The sequence below is a fragment of the Nannobrachium achirus genome, assembly GCF_963921795.1.
Source record: "Nannobrachium achirus genome assembly, chromosome: 23".
NCBI lineage: Eukaryota > Metazoa > Chordata > Actinopteri > Myctophiformes > Myctophidae > Nannobrachium > Nannobrachium achirus.
Genome location: NC_137830.1, coordinates 34,337,829 through 34,353,141, shown reverse-complemented (window position 1 = coordinate 34,353,141; position 15,313 = coordinate 34,337,829). Strand labels below are relative to the sequence as shown.

At 42.4% G+C, this 15,313-nt stretch overlaps 1 protein-coding gene across 1 annotated transcript in view; it reads left to right on the top strand.

The window, feature by feature from the left end:
- Positions 1 to 15,313, top strand: part of snd1 (staphylococcal nuclease and tudor domain containing 1) — a 460,739-nt gene that overhangs the window by 146,240 nt on the left and 299,186 nt on the right. The window lies entirely within an intron of this gene.

Below are 15,313 nucleotides of genomic sequence, written 5' to 3'. Positions count from 1 at the left end.
ACCTGAGGCGGATTCTACGAATGCCTTCTAAGGGTGCCCTCACACCAAAATACCTATGAGAGTGGAAACCACGTTCCACCAATGCATTTCAATGAGAGTGAAGCGGTTTCATGCCAGCAGAGGACTTCTGCAAAAAACTCTCCCTTCTCATTGAAATGCATTGGCAGAACGCGGATTCCACTCTCATAGGTATTTTGGTGTGAGGCGGGCACCCTAAATCAGTAGTTATCACACTTTCTTAAAAACAAAAAAAAAATAGCGGATGTACAAGCTCGCAGCAAGGCACAAAGTTTCGCTCTGTGTTAGGGAAGGGACGATAAGCGATTTTATCGCGATAAAAAAACACTCACGATAGTCGTATCGTGGAGATTTAATTTATCGTGAAATCGTCCTCCGTCATGCACTGGGATCAATTCACCTTTTATTTGCCGAACTGCATATCCGGTACCACTTAAACCTTCTATAATTGGTAAACGGTACTTATAATATACGTACTTGATACAGTCTTTTTTTCACTCTATCAAATGTCTTTGCCAAAAAATGGCCCATCTACTAGCTCACTACGTGTCAAAATGCGACACGTGAGCTTGTAGATCTGCTATTTTCTTTGCAAAGGTTTCCGCCCCAGGATAATGGATTTTGATTATCGCGATAATATCGTAAATCGCGATTTCTTTTGTCACGATAATCATGATATGACATTTTCGTATCGTCCCATCCCTACTCTGTGTGCTTGTACATCTGCTATTTTTGTATAGCCAATGCGTTCAAAATCAGATGCTCTCCCGGTTTTAGTGAGTTAAAACCCTGGGCACTGATGTGCTTTTTGGGGGTGAAATGGTTGTAAGCTGAGCTAAAGCTTCATCTGGGGTAATGGAGCCTTACATTAAAGTGTGCCAGCGAGATGAGAGCAAATGGATGGACGTCGCTGACACTTTGACTACCCCAGGACTCTTCTCCCCAGTAGGACTCTCCATCCACTTCCCGCCGTGCCGCCTCTTTTTTTTTTTTTTCTCTCTCTCCCTATCATCTCCCACTGCTCGGCTGGTACGCGAAGCCTGACTGACTGGCACGCAGGGAGGGGGGCAAAGAAAAAGACTAGAGTCAGTTAGATGGAGGAGTGAAGAAAATGAAGGCGAAGGCATCAAGGGGTGAGGGAGGAGGGGAGGTGTCGAGATTCAATTATCCTGACATGACGGATGCAGGAAGCAGTATGAGTTCTGTAGATGGATGCCCACAAGTGCAGAGGTTGCTGGCTCTGTGGGTTTCTGGCCAAAATTAGTTCAAAGAGTCAATCCCTAACTTCTTTTCAGTGAATACAACTGTATAGAACACTCATACCATTTAAACCCTCAAAGACCTGGAACGGGCCCGAGTCACGTTAGATTTTAACCACTTGAATCATTATTTTATGCTTTAAACATTGAAAAATAGCAGATATACAAGCTGACAGCGCGGCACCGAGTGCTCAATGTTATGAGATTCTTCTCCCAGATTGCGCTTTTGATCAAAACAAGCCCTTTTCTACTGTTTTAGATCTGCTATTTTTGAAAAATCCAAATTACCAAATTACCCCTTGAAAGGTGTACGGGTCCATTTGGTTCCATTTATACACTGAGTTAGAGCCTTGATTAGTATCAATTGGTAACACCTTTGAAGGAAGTTAGAAGAGACTCAATTTCTCTCCAATATGGCTGCTGTGCATATAGCCTTAGAACAGCCATTCTCAAACTTTTCCCCCAAATAGACCTATCCTTTGTCCCCCCCCCCCCCCCCCCCCCCCCATTGTTGCTTTAACTCATTCTGTGCCGATCCCAAACTAGTTCGGCTTTATTTCAAAACAAAACAATATTTTTTTTGCTATTTTACTTACCCTGAGCTGCTTGTAGAGATGTGGGTGGTCCTGGCTCGTCCTACGCTTTCCAACGAGTGATTCTAGATCGTCCGACGATTTATTCCATTGATCCCAAACTAGTACGGCTTTTTTAATAAAATGAATAAAATAATCCGAGGCCGCACCGAAGCCTGGCTCTAAATTTTCAATCTAGGCCGCTGACCGAAAGCCCTTTCCACCGGCCCGTAATCGGGCAACGCCGCCGCATCGCGCCGCCGAATCCAATACAAAGTCACATCTTTAGAGAGCATTTTCTCTGAACTGTGTTCTAATCTTAGCGTGAACGTTTTATTTACGGCTTAAATCGCCGAATATCTATCTTCTAAATGAGCTATCAGCCTATAGCTATCTGAAGCCATTTTCATCCGGGTCCTTTTCATCACATGCACAAACATGAGCACGCACGTGACTGCAACGTGAGCACGCACGTGACTGCAACGTGGCTCCCTGTCTGTTGCAGCGCTCGCCTATGGAGTAAAGCCTGGCCACTCAACAGACTTTGACTTTGGCGCCCCCAAGTGGCACAGAAAGAGTTAAAAACAAACGAAAATAGAACATTGTTAGATTGTGAGCTTGTAACTCTTTTCACTATTTGACATACACCAAAGGAATATAGGGTTTAAGTGGTTAACTGCCATGCTTTCCTGATTGTTCTCCTCGATCAAAGAATACCTGTTAAGTCTTGATTAAAAGATTGACTGTTGCTTTGCATGCTGATAATTATACACTGGGCTCTTAGAAGTAGCAATTTGTGTTTTATTTTAGTACAAGAATTCTGGAAAATGAAAGGCTCCTTTGAGTATATTAACTTTTGACTTCAATAATGTCGGCTTTTGAGAAGCTTTTTTTTATTTTAGTGCTTTTTGAAGTTAACAATCTGACCTCTAATAAAGTCTTTAAATGCTTCCCATCTGTGCAAGCAGATGTTTTAAGATTTAATGCTTTCAAAGTATATATCAATTTGCTCACCCAGATAAGCGAGAATGTAGCCATTTGTGAGTGAATCTCCCTTTGAGTGAGAGTTTTTTTTTTTAAGTTTTAGATCTGCATAGATTAGACAATTTGGAGCACCGTCGAAGATTAAAATGCCATCATGATAACCATATTTTATTTAGCTTTTTAATCCTGTGCTCAGACCAGAACATAGTTAGTATGCAAGTAGGACTACTTGCAAAGCACAAAGGACCAAAGCACACTAAAACGATCTGGATCTCTCCAGCTGTCTGTCAAGCTTCTTAAACGAAAAGCTTGGGATTGCTTGTTAGAGAGACTCTGTCTTTAACAGGTCTAATGTGCAATTGTTGTCCTTTACTTTAAATCTTATTGACATTGTTTTAATTTTCTTTTAACTATTTTAGTGCTAAAACCGAACAATTTCGTTTCTTTTTTTTCTTTTCAATCCAATACAATATTACAATATTTTTTTTGCTATTTTACTTACCCTGAGCTGCTTGTAGAGACCGAACAATTCCGGTTTCTTTAATAAAATGAATTAAATAATCGGGGCCTTCTCACATGCTTCCCCGTTTCAATCGAACTGGACTGAGTTCTCTTTAAGTGGACCAAGAAGTGGGACAACAGAAAAGGGACTTTTTGTGTTCACATTGTCGGCTCACCTGAAAGACCAGTCCTTTTTGAGTGTACAAATATGAGCATTAAAAAAAGAAAAAAAGAAATCTCCCTAATAAACGGTTTGAGTCTGAAAGGGGTCTTGATGTGAGAACAGTCAAAACACCCTAGAAATGTAAATGGTATCCTCAAAAATGGTCTGCTCATTAACTCATTCTGGGCGATGCCCGTAGAAACCGTAGATTTCCCGCTGTACCGCGGTGCCATGCCCGTCGAACCCGTAAGTTTAATTAGCTTTAATCATTATGAAAGGATTAAAAGTATTATCGCAAATTTTCGCTGATTCTGGCTCTTTAGGCCCGCCCCCCTAACTGTATCCGGTCATTTCCGGTCTGGACCGGATCTAGCTCTCCGTATCCTGTCTGAGCCTGGGCCATAGTCCCGCCTCCGTTGGTTTACAGTGTAACAGAGGAGAAAGCTACTCGGCGATGGAACGCTCGTTTTTCAATCGGATTTTTGCGTTTGGAAACTTTGATCCAGTCTCTACACGCCTAGATTATGATCCCCGCACATATCGTGCGTTTTGTGCGCGAACGTGTCCACTTGTTACCATAGCGCACAGTTGGCTTTTTTCAATGCTTTTTCATGTAAACACTGGCGGATAAGCAGGAATACAGCGTGGCAACGGATATGTCTATTTCAATGGGGTTTTTTTTATTCGAAAGCTTGTCACCGAGTCTACAGTCTACTAGATGAGTCGCGCACAGATTGTGCACGATGCGTGCGCGTGCCCACGTTAAAAGGTAAGGACAATTTGGCAGCTGCTTACTAGAGCTATGTTTAAAATGGCAGCAAAATTGTTAATAGCCGGGGACCCACATGCCCAAAAGCTCAAGGAATAGGATAGGACCTGTGATTTTCTGCCGTACTTTTTATTTCTGTTTTATCTATTAGTTTGGTCATTAACAGTTCTGCTGCCGTTGACGATCCTCACCGGCATTTAAAGGGTTAAAATCATGGTGCCGTTGACGGTGAGCACCGTCAATCTTACTGTATTTACAGTAAAAGTATTATTACTTACAGTACGTCGCTCCGGTCCCGCCCGCATCGATAATGTCCGCGATTTGTTTACAACGCACGTTGGGCGTGCACGCGAAGTGAAGCTCCGCCATAGTAAATCCATTAAGAGGCCCATAAAGAGACTTAATTTACTCAAAAAGAGACTTTTTGATCCAAAGGGTGGCCTGTTTACAGACACAAACTGCACTCGGCTGGGCACCTCCATGTTTCTTTTCTGGGCCCACACTGTCATGTGACTAGATGATGTTAACATTGACGTCAAGTGATAATCCATCTGCGCAAAAACAATCCGTGCCCGGCCCTTCAAAATAATAGCGGAGGCCTACGGAGGAAGTGGCGCGGCACCAGGGCACCAAGCATCCCTTCAAATTAAAAGGCAGTAGTAGTGTTAAGGTACACAGAATAAGAGGCCTGCTCTGCTGGAAACATCGCGAAAAAAAGTTATGGCCATTTGTATATTCACTGTCCCATTGACTCCACTAGAAATATTTAAAAAAGGAAAAACATCTGCATTAATTAGCATGTGAGGGGTCAAACTAGGGGTTCGTCATGATTCTGAATCCATTGCAAGCATTTGTTTTGCATAAAAACATTGCTTGGGTTAACTTTCGGCAGCCCAAAACTGTGAAAAGTTGTAAAAGTGATGACTCATCACTTTTGACTGTTTTGGGGGGCCGATATCTAGCCCAAGGAATGTTTTTCATGCAAAACAAATGCTTGCAATGGATTCAGAATCACAAATAACCCCTAGTTTGACCCCTCACATGCTAATTAAAGCATTTTTTTTTCTTTTTTTTTTAATATATTTCTAGTGGAGTCAATGGGACAGTGAATATACAAATGGCCATAACTCTTTTTCGCGATGTTTCCGGCAGAGCAGGCCTCTCATTCTGTGGACCTTAATGACCAAACTAATAGATAAAACAGAAATAAAAAGTACGGCAGAAAATCACAGGTCCCCTCCCATTTTGGTGACTGGGTATAACTGAAAATGTCACAGGGAAACATTTGCATCATGGTAACTACACAACCCAAACCTCTACCAAAGTTGCCATTGTCCTAAATGGGTTAAGATGTTTTACTGGCTTTCACTGCCATCTATGCATCTGTACTGTTGACAACTGACACACGTAGCAACAGTCATGTCTGGAACGATGCATCCGGTTGGCCTTTAACTTTAATTCACGGGTGATCAATATGTCAATTGGAAGTGTGTGTGTGTGTGTGTGTGTGTGTGTGTGTGTGTGTGTGTGTGTTGTTGGCTTGTATCTAGGTCACTGCAGAAACAAGATAACAAGGTTTCCTGAACAGTACATACTGTACAGTACAGCTACAGTATTAAAAGTTCAACATTTCTCTCCTTCCCTCTCCTTATCCACTTTTAACTAGTCCATGTTTCCTTTCCCCTCTACTTTACATATTTTCTTATCCAGAACTCTGTTTAAAAGTGAAACCCCCTGAAGTTTCATCTTGTGCAGATATCTATCAGACAACATGCATAAGGGAGAGAGAGAGAGAGGGAGAGGGAGAGGGAGAGAGAGCTGGGGACAGACACATATAAGGAGTTGGAGCAGAGAGAAAGAGACATCAAGGAACAAGGGAGGCATTGGAGAGGAAGAGTAGGATATGGTGAGAGGCTAGATCCTCACTGTTAGTTTTCTTTTTAAATGCATATATATATTTTTTTTTTGCTATGTTTGTGTCTAGCATCCACAGTTCTCTGGTGTTTTTGAACCTCGAAATAGACTTGTCACAGTGGCGTCAGTTCAGAACAAGCTAAGGTATGGCAACAAGTCATTTTGCCATACCTTAGCAACAGGCAAGATACATTCATTTTAAGAAGTACATTCCCCCCCCCCCCCCCCCCGTTTCTACGGTTTCTTGGGCTGGATATGGCAGCCTGGAACGGTTGTTCAAGTGCAGCTAAACTTGTCAAGTTAGTAAACGTGCCACAATTAACAATAATGAATTGCACCTGTGCAGCTGACCTGCGGAACCTGGGAATATACCACTTTGTCAAGATGGGGAGAATACAAGTGTGGAGAATATAATTATAATACCTTGTTAAAGTGACCATTTTGTTAAATGTTGCATTTGTAGTTCTTTTACTGTCATTTAACAACGTAATAACCAGAACAGAGAGACAAAGAGAGATTTGTGGATTTATATTTAAAAGTAACTTTTATTTTCCCCTCTGGACTCTGCCATACCCAATTGACGCCCCAGACTTGTCAAAAACGCTGCTGATCCATTTTGTTGTGACAACTCTGACTAGGGAAACTGCTAATGACTATACCTAACGGTTGGGGTAAGGGTTAAAAGTTTCGAAAATGCCGCAGGTACAAGCTCAGGGGAAGGAGAAACATTACTATGTACATGTGTTGTGTGACGACGAGTGCCGCTTCATGGACGTTGTTTTCAAATGGCTGTTGGGAGGTCAAATGTGATATTCGTGTGTGCAGCACGGACAGAGATTGTTTCTGAAACACTTGCGTGGGCTGAGATTGTTTTAGTTTTTTACATCTTCAAATTAAAAAAGGTATTTGTTTGGATGTAGCCGGGTTGTTTCCAAGGACCTGCATAAAACATGAGTGTTCTTAAACCTCCCTCCCAGCATTCTTTGGGATCTTTGATGTAGCTGCTAGTATTTTCTTCGTTTTTTTTCCCAGGGTGCCTATGGATGCCCGGGTCAGTGTATTTTGTACACTTACTCACAATTAACACTGTGCCTTTCTCTCTTTGTTGTGGTTATTTCTATGGGCCATGTCATATGACTGCAGATATTCAGATACTAATATTAGTTTCTCTGCTGTAAGCAATACTTTAAACTTTGGCCTTCTACTGTGATCGCTGACAGTAGGGACAGTGACGAGTGCAGTGCCTCTGTGAAAAGTTGAGTCGATTTTTAACTTGAGGTGAATCTCTCTGGAAGGAAACAGAGCTGCTGGTGCTGACAGGCAAACCATTGAAAACAATTTAAAAACGAGACTGCTGCTCAAAACTAGATTCCTAGTGGACACGTCGAGATAAGAGACGGTGGGTTAGTGGCTGTGCGTCGGCGGAGGTTTTGGACATCTTGCTGGAGAAGGAGAGCTTGAGTGTAGGCGTGTCGTTTGGGAGGAGAGGAGTAAAACAAAAGGAGAAATGTTGTTTTTGTGCGCAAGGAGGATTCGGTGTCTGAGTTAGACAGTTAAACTAATGCTCATGGCCTGGTTGCTCCTGTAGAAGACAGTCTTACAGGAGATGGAGAGAAATAGTAGACTCTTAGCTAGGCAATGAAATTTTCATGGTCTCACAGGGAGAGGAAGCCGGGTTTTTGCAAACTTTGACTCAGTTTGAGTGGGGTCCTGGGGTGAGGGTGGAGCCTGTTCTCCTCCAGTCTGCATGCAGAAGGACTTTTGCCTCGTGTAGACAGCTTTGTCTGTCTACCATTCCGATATAGATTTTTGTCCATAATTCTCTTCAATAAATACCAGGGCTGCACTTATCGATTAACTTCTTGGTGATTATTTTATGCATGGCTTTTTCGATGATTTGATTAATGGAGAAGTGATTGTTTTTGGACAGTGTTTTTATTTATTTATGTATTAATGAGTTAGTCTGATTAACCACTTAAAGGGATATTTCACTTTCAAAATGTTTTTTTATTTGTATTTTGTATTTTTCACCCTTTTTTTCCCCCCCCCAAAAATATTAAAAAAAGAAAATCAAACCTCAGTTCGAAGTGGAGCTGTGAATTTGAGCAGCTATACCCTGTGTGTGCGCGTGTGTCTGGGCTGTGCAACAGTGGTCTTCTCAACCTGTTCCTGTTTTTTTTTTTTTTTTTTTTTTTAATCTGGCTACGCACCGTTGTACTAATGAAACATAACTCTGGCCACGCACTGTTGTACCAATGAAACATAACTCCGGCCACGCACCGTTTTACTAATGAAACAACTCCGGCCTGCACTGTTGTACTAAAGAAACGTGGCGCGCCACTCAGTCAAAGTTCATGTTCAACGGGACAGGGTTGAAGACGGGGCCAGTCCACGACACACACTTTTACAGTGCTGTGTGAAAGAAGCTAATCTACAAGCTTACAATCGCGTGTCGATGGATTCATTTTTAAATAACTTAGTGATTATAGTTATTCGTTTGATTAACTGTTGCACCCCTAAAACAATTCTGTTTCTGTTCTGCCTTTGAACAGTGAGAAACTTGAAGTGACTCGCCCCAGAGAGAATACGACTGTGTGTAGTGCGTGGGTGTGTGCTTTAAGCAAATTTGTACAGTATTCTTTTGTTTGTGTGTGTGTGTGTGTGTGTGTGTGTGTGTGTGTGTGTGTGTGTGTGTGTGTGTGTGTGTGTGTGTGTGTGTGTGTGTGTGTGTGTGTGTGTGTGTGTGTGTGTGTGTGTGTGTGTGTGTGTGTGTGTGTGTGTGTGTGTGTGTGTGTGTGTGTGTGTGTGTGTGTGTGTGTGCGCACACATAGCTGTGCACCGAGCCTGCTGCTGATACATAAAGTGTGACCCGTATACGGTATGCGTTCATTCATAAGCAGCAGTCTGTGAGATCCGATAAGACGGATGCTGTAGCTCGACCCAGATGTTTATCAAAGTGTGTGTGAGTTACTCATGCAAATGGCGATGCTTTGTAACTCCCTGGATTGATTTTTGAAAACGAAGACATTCAGTCTGTGTGGGTGAGATGCACACACACACGCACTACGCTCTAAGAAACATTACGAGTCCAAATAAAATCCACATGGAAAAGTTTGTCCAGTCGATAATTCAACAGGGAAATGGAATCAAACAATTTATTTGGTTTCTCTGAGCCAAAATTTTAAATCGAAAAGAGAAATAAAAGGTCACATTAATGAGTACCCATTTGTAATGCTGTGTAATCCTGCATTGTGGCATTCAGCCGTATTATAGACAAAGCTGGTCTCAAAGAGACTCGCTGAAGTTCAGACCTGGGAGACGTGGCTCCCTGTAGTCAATAATTAAACATAAAAAAAGAAGAAAAAAAAATATATATAATAAAAACGCTGTACTCTCATATAGTTGGAGAGTGGTGACTGTTCTGAGAACATTGTGGCAGCACAGTGGCGTCACACAACCTCTTCGGAACATTATTAAACACATAGAGCGAATACATACAGTTGAACAAGCCACATTACGTAGCCGGAAGACATGTGAGTCATGACTGACTCAGAAGAAAGCAAGAGCAAGAGAGGAGGGGAACAGACGCATTCAGTACTAACCACAATGTTTGCTGGTCACACAGTTGTGATGAAGACAAACGTACTGTATGCAAACAATCTAGAGGATTACACAGCGCTTTACTAGTTATTACCGTACGATTATGTGCAGATACTGAAATGTTGGTCTAAGTGTTACTTCATAGAAACAATAGCAAAATGTACGTGTACTGTGCAAAGGCAAAGTCTTAAGTGTTTTTCACTCGTGAAGTGATTTCCCCTGAGAGGGGAGCCTGCAGGTAGGAATGGTGTGGGCAGGTGGATTGACAAGTGGGGTCACTAACGCACACGGCTGCCCTGCGACCAGAGCTGCATTGTGGTCAACTTTTTCCACGCAACACACAGGGCACCGCTTTGACACAGCTGAAGCAGGCATGACGTTTATTCACATTGATTCGCATGAGAACGGTGTTAATATCGTTGACTAAGACAATTTCAGATGACTAAAATAGGACTAAACCTAAATGGTGTGTTGTTCAAAAGACAAAGACTAAAGGTCTTTGCACACTGCTGCGTTTTTCGTTGCGAATTGCGTTTTTCAGGGCAAGGAGAGAGAGAGCGAGATAGAGAGAACAAGGGACTGAGTGGTGCGTGAAACGGGCGGCAGTGTGCAAACGTGACTGACAACGTGAGGTAGATTCTTTTTTATTTGCATGCTCCGAAATTCACTCCGATATTCGGGCCGAAAAACGCAGCAGTGTGCAAAGACCTTAAATCAGAATTTGGTGTCAAAATTAACACTGCATGAGAAGTACCTTGCGACCCTGCTTATCCAAGTGAGAACGCAGGTGTTGCTTCCTGGTGTGAGGTGGTCTTTCTGTGCATCAGATTAGCCGGGTATCCTTTACTTGGGACCGTCCTAGACGCGCACACCATGCTGACACACTTAACCCATTTAGAACGGATACACATTATTGCGTATCATTATTTTATGCTTTAACTATTGAAAAATAGCAGATATACAAGCTCACAGCGCGGCACCGAGTGCCACGCTGCAAGCTTGTAGATCTGCTATTTTTGAAATATCTTGAAAATTAGAATTTTGACCTGATTCTATAAGTGTCTTTTGAATCCTTCTAAGGTTTTTGGAAAAAAAAAACTATGTTTCTATGTCAGCAATCTGGCTATAGCCATCGTCAAAGAAAAGGTCCTTTTCACTTAAATGGAGCTCAGTTAGTCTGTTCTTGAGAGACTACTGATTGATTGATTGATTGATTTTTCTTTATTTTAGTGTCATGCTTCCAAGGAAGCCCAGCCCATATGGACTTACAGGACACTTTACATTTCATTTAACAAAAACAATTCACCGACATAACAATTCACACAAACAATGATCAAACAAATAACCAACTTTAACACTCAAGCTACTATTTGAAGAGCTGAGACTGTCTTCTACTCCAGGCTAGGGAAACAAAATGTGCCGTCTTAAAGACTTCATAATTAAACAACCATTCTAACTTCTGTCCATCATCTTCCCAGAACAGCTCAGGTTTTCGTTTTTGCATTACATCAAACAAAGGGACCCTCAAATCATCATATAGAGTACAATAAAACATGAAACTACTATACTAGACTACTATGTCAGTGGTTCTCAAACCTTTTCATGTGAAGGACCCCCACAATTACACTTATTTGGCCACGGACACCCATCTCAAAATATCTAGTTCCAGGGACCACCCAGAAGCAAAATTTGAGTTACAAACGTTCGCTTTGAAAATACAATTATATTCAAAGATTTGCACACATTTTCATGACTTTTTCAAAAATAGCAGATCTGCAAGCTCGCAGCGCGGCACTCGGTGCCGCGCTGTGAGCTTGTATATCTGCTATTTTTCACTGGTTAAAGCATTCAATAATTCTAGGCCTAAATGGGTTTTAACACGGCTGTGTTCGACCCAAGCGCAAGGCAAGACTCTGCGGTCTCTCTTCCTGCGCGTCCGCCCTTCTGTGTGCTTGTTTTTTTTTTATTTTTTATTCCAATGCTACATTTCTGTGGTCTTCCGCCATCGGTGTCCTCTACTCTTTGACGTGCTTCTCATCCCTTGTCCCTCCTCTCACCTCCTCCTGTTCCGAGCAGGAAGGTCCCGCGTGCAATCCCTGCCCTGGTCCACTTCTATAAATACTCAGGTGTGATCTTGACGATTGCAGTTGTCTCCTCTCTTCAAGGTGTCCCTAGCAACAACAAAAAAAGGAACGAAAAAGAAACCTCCCAAATAATCCACTTCAAAGCCCTTACTTAAAGGGCTACTTTTTTTCTCTAATCCAATGAGCCCTAGCATCCCTATATTCTGGGGGAGACCAGACCATTCGAACAACACTTTTGGAATGCACTGATATTGAATACCAATGTTTAAAATAACAATTTGGCCGATACCTGCCATATTCCCCATTCCTCATTTTGTACCAGGGACATGATTACATCTTCATTATGAAAAATTGCTCTCAGCCCTTCATCACACATGAGCACAATTTCAAACATTCACAGATAGATTTACGGCACAGCAGATAATCGGCCACTGCGATCTGTAAAAGTCTTATGTACCGATATCACATTTGTTCTGCCCATTAATTGGTGAATAGTTTTGTGACCTGTTTTGAGCTTGTAGATAATAAATAAATAAATAAATAAATGCTTGAAGGTGTGCATAAAGTATTGGAACTGTTGCTTATCATGTTGACTGGCAATAAATGGATTGGGGAAACAACTTTCATTTAAACCCAAACATTAGACCTTGCCGCTAAAATGGCATGCGTGTACCCTAGCTGTGAGCAACCACCTTCATTCTTCCCACCCGGCATTAATGGGGTCTTCCAAAAAAAGTCATAAATTTAACACTGACAGAATGTAGACCCCTGCTATTTTCTATGCTCGGGACACTGCGGGCCATTTAAATGCTAATCCTGGACACTGCACTATTTACTGGCTATTAGGAGCTAATGGACTTGTTGTAGTTTGCCTCTCCTGGGAAAAACAACAACATGCTCTTGTCGTTAGAGGACGTGTGTGTGTGTGTGTGTGTGTGTGTGTGTGTGTGTGTGTGTGTGTGTGTGTGTGTGTGTGTGTGTGTGTGTGTGTGTGTGTGTGTGTGTGTGTGTGTGTGTGTGTGTGTGTGTGTGTGTGTGTGTGTGTGTGTGTGTGTGTGTGTGTGTGTGTGTGTGTGTGTGTGTGAGCTTGAGAGACCGCTGGGTTTTGCCCACTTTGCATTTCATGGTAACTAGTCAACGGCAGTGAGCATGTGGATAGTATTTCCCATGGTACTCTGCACGTCATCTGTTCAAAGCAGTCTACTAGATATTCAGAATATCACCACCCCGATGACACCATTATGCCGGCGGGCGATTAAACAACGTTTTTCTTCAGCACTTCTTGATTTTCTGTTTCAATGAAATCAACACAGATGACACCTTATGTGAACGGCATTGGGTGTTTGGTCAGCAATGCATATCCCATACGGAAAGCCTAAAGCATATTCAGCACCAAAGTTGAAACCACTTCGAGTAAAATAACTTGGTAAGCCAAAAAAAAAACAGCCCTGTCTGTGGCGTAAACAAGGCTCTCATAAAGAATGAAACAGGAACCTACAACTCAAAACAACGGTTTGTCTCGAGCTGATGCATTAACAATGAATTGGAAAGTTACATTTGGGTCGGGGTTTCCACTGGGAGAGACGGAGAGTTTTCGAGAGTGATGTTGCTTTGTTGGCACAATTGTCCCAAGGTTTTTACCTCCCACCTGAACTCGGCATGCAGTTACTCTGCATAAATCAATACAACAAAGCCCTGTGTGTGTGTGTGTGTGTGTGTGTGTGTACGCAGTCTGGGGCTTGGCGATCATTATGAACATGAAAGATATTAACCGCAATTATTTAGCATAATCGCCATAATTGTCATAATCCATGTAAAAAAAATAACATTTTCCAGAAATAGCAGAAATGGCAGATCTACAAGCTTACGACATGTCACTTTGTGATGTGTTGTAAGCTTGTAGAACAGCTGTTCCCACTATTTAAAATTTGTTTTGAAAGTATACGATTATTAAATGTGTCTGTCATTTCTTTGTATATTTCAAGTTATTTTTCATATCTGCCCTTTGCTATTTGTGATTATGAAGCAGATTATGACGCCTAAAAGCCAAGCAGGAATATGATTTTAGAATTGCATTCATATGCTCCAATATGCTCCAATGTTCAACGCCAAAAAACACAATTAAATCGTTAATTACGATTAATCTTCAACACAAATGTATCGTGACAGCCCTACTCTTTCTTGGTCTCCCCTCATAACCATTTGTAGTTCCATCAGCTCCTTGGCCAACGTCTTTGACAGAGGATCCTGTGATCTCAATCCATTTCTTGGAGATGAAGGCAAGAACTTGTGAACTCTTCGCAAATTGGTGCGTCATCGAAATTACGAGTGAAAGCATCAAAGGAGAAGAGATCTCCGCACCGGTGTCGCCCTCTGCATACAGAATGTGCATCTCAAATGGTGCTTTAATGTACATTACTTAGAGCTTCTATAAGGTTGACATACGCCCTACACACTCACACACACACACACACACACACCCTCCCTACATTAAAACCCACTCACGTTCACCCTTTGAGATATACATTATCCTTGACGGTGTGCTCTTGGTTTACCACGCACATGCCATTTCTTTAAGGCCAAAGTGAGCTCTGTCAAAAGAAAAGCAAAGCACCAAGGGATCCCATCGCTAGCCGTTGGCTCATTCACTTCCTCCTGTATGCACTCTCCACTAGGAAAAAACATCAAGGTCGGTGTCAGAGGTCATTACCAGCAGCTATTCACCGGAGAATGGTGTGCGGAGAGAGGCATTTCACTCACACAGAATTGACCCCTGATGACTGTTACTCCATTCAGCGCTGCTGCTAGCGCTTGTCGGGCCAATCTGTGGTGTGCCTCTGTGTGATTGGGAGTCTAAATTGTGGTCAACCTCTACCTATTAAGACCAGCTCAGTGGCTTTGTGGCTAGGGTGTCCGCTCTGAGACTGGGAGGTCAGGGTTCAATCCCCGGCCGGGTCATACCAAAGACTCTGGACCCGATGCCTCCCTGCTTGGCACTCGGCATCAAGGTTTTGATTGGGGGTAAGTCCCTGCGACATAACGGCGTTGTGTCCAGGGGGTGTACGTGTACATCAAGCTGCCTCAGGCTAAGGAAACAGGACATGGGCTCCTGCCCCATGGGCCTCAGTGCTCGGCGAGGCTTACTTACCTGCTACTAATAAAGAGCGACTGAAAGTTTACCCGGGCCGATGTGGATTGAGCAAAGTACAGTGGATGTGTTATGGCGCAGTGGTTCTCAACATGTGGGTCGGGACCCCCAGAGGGGTCCCCAAATTATTTTGGGGTGTCCCCGGATGATTAACTTAATGTGCAACAATGTTTTTTCACTCGATAGTAAACAAACCAAAATGCAGTTTTAAGTGTATAGAGGGTATCTGCACATTTCTAAAGTGACAATTTAAGGACTTTTTAATACCTCTAAAATGATCAAATTAAACATTGGCCAAATT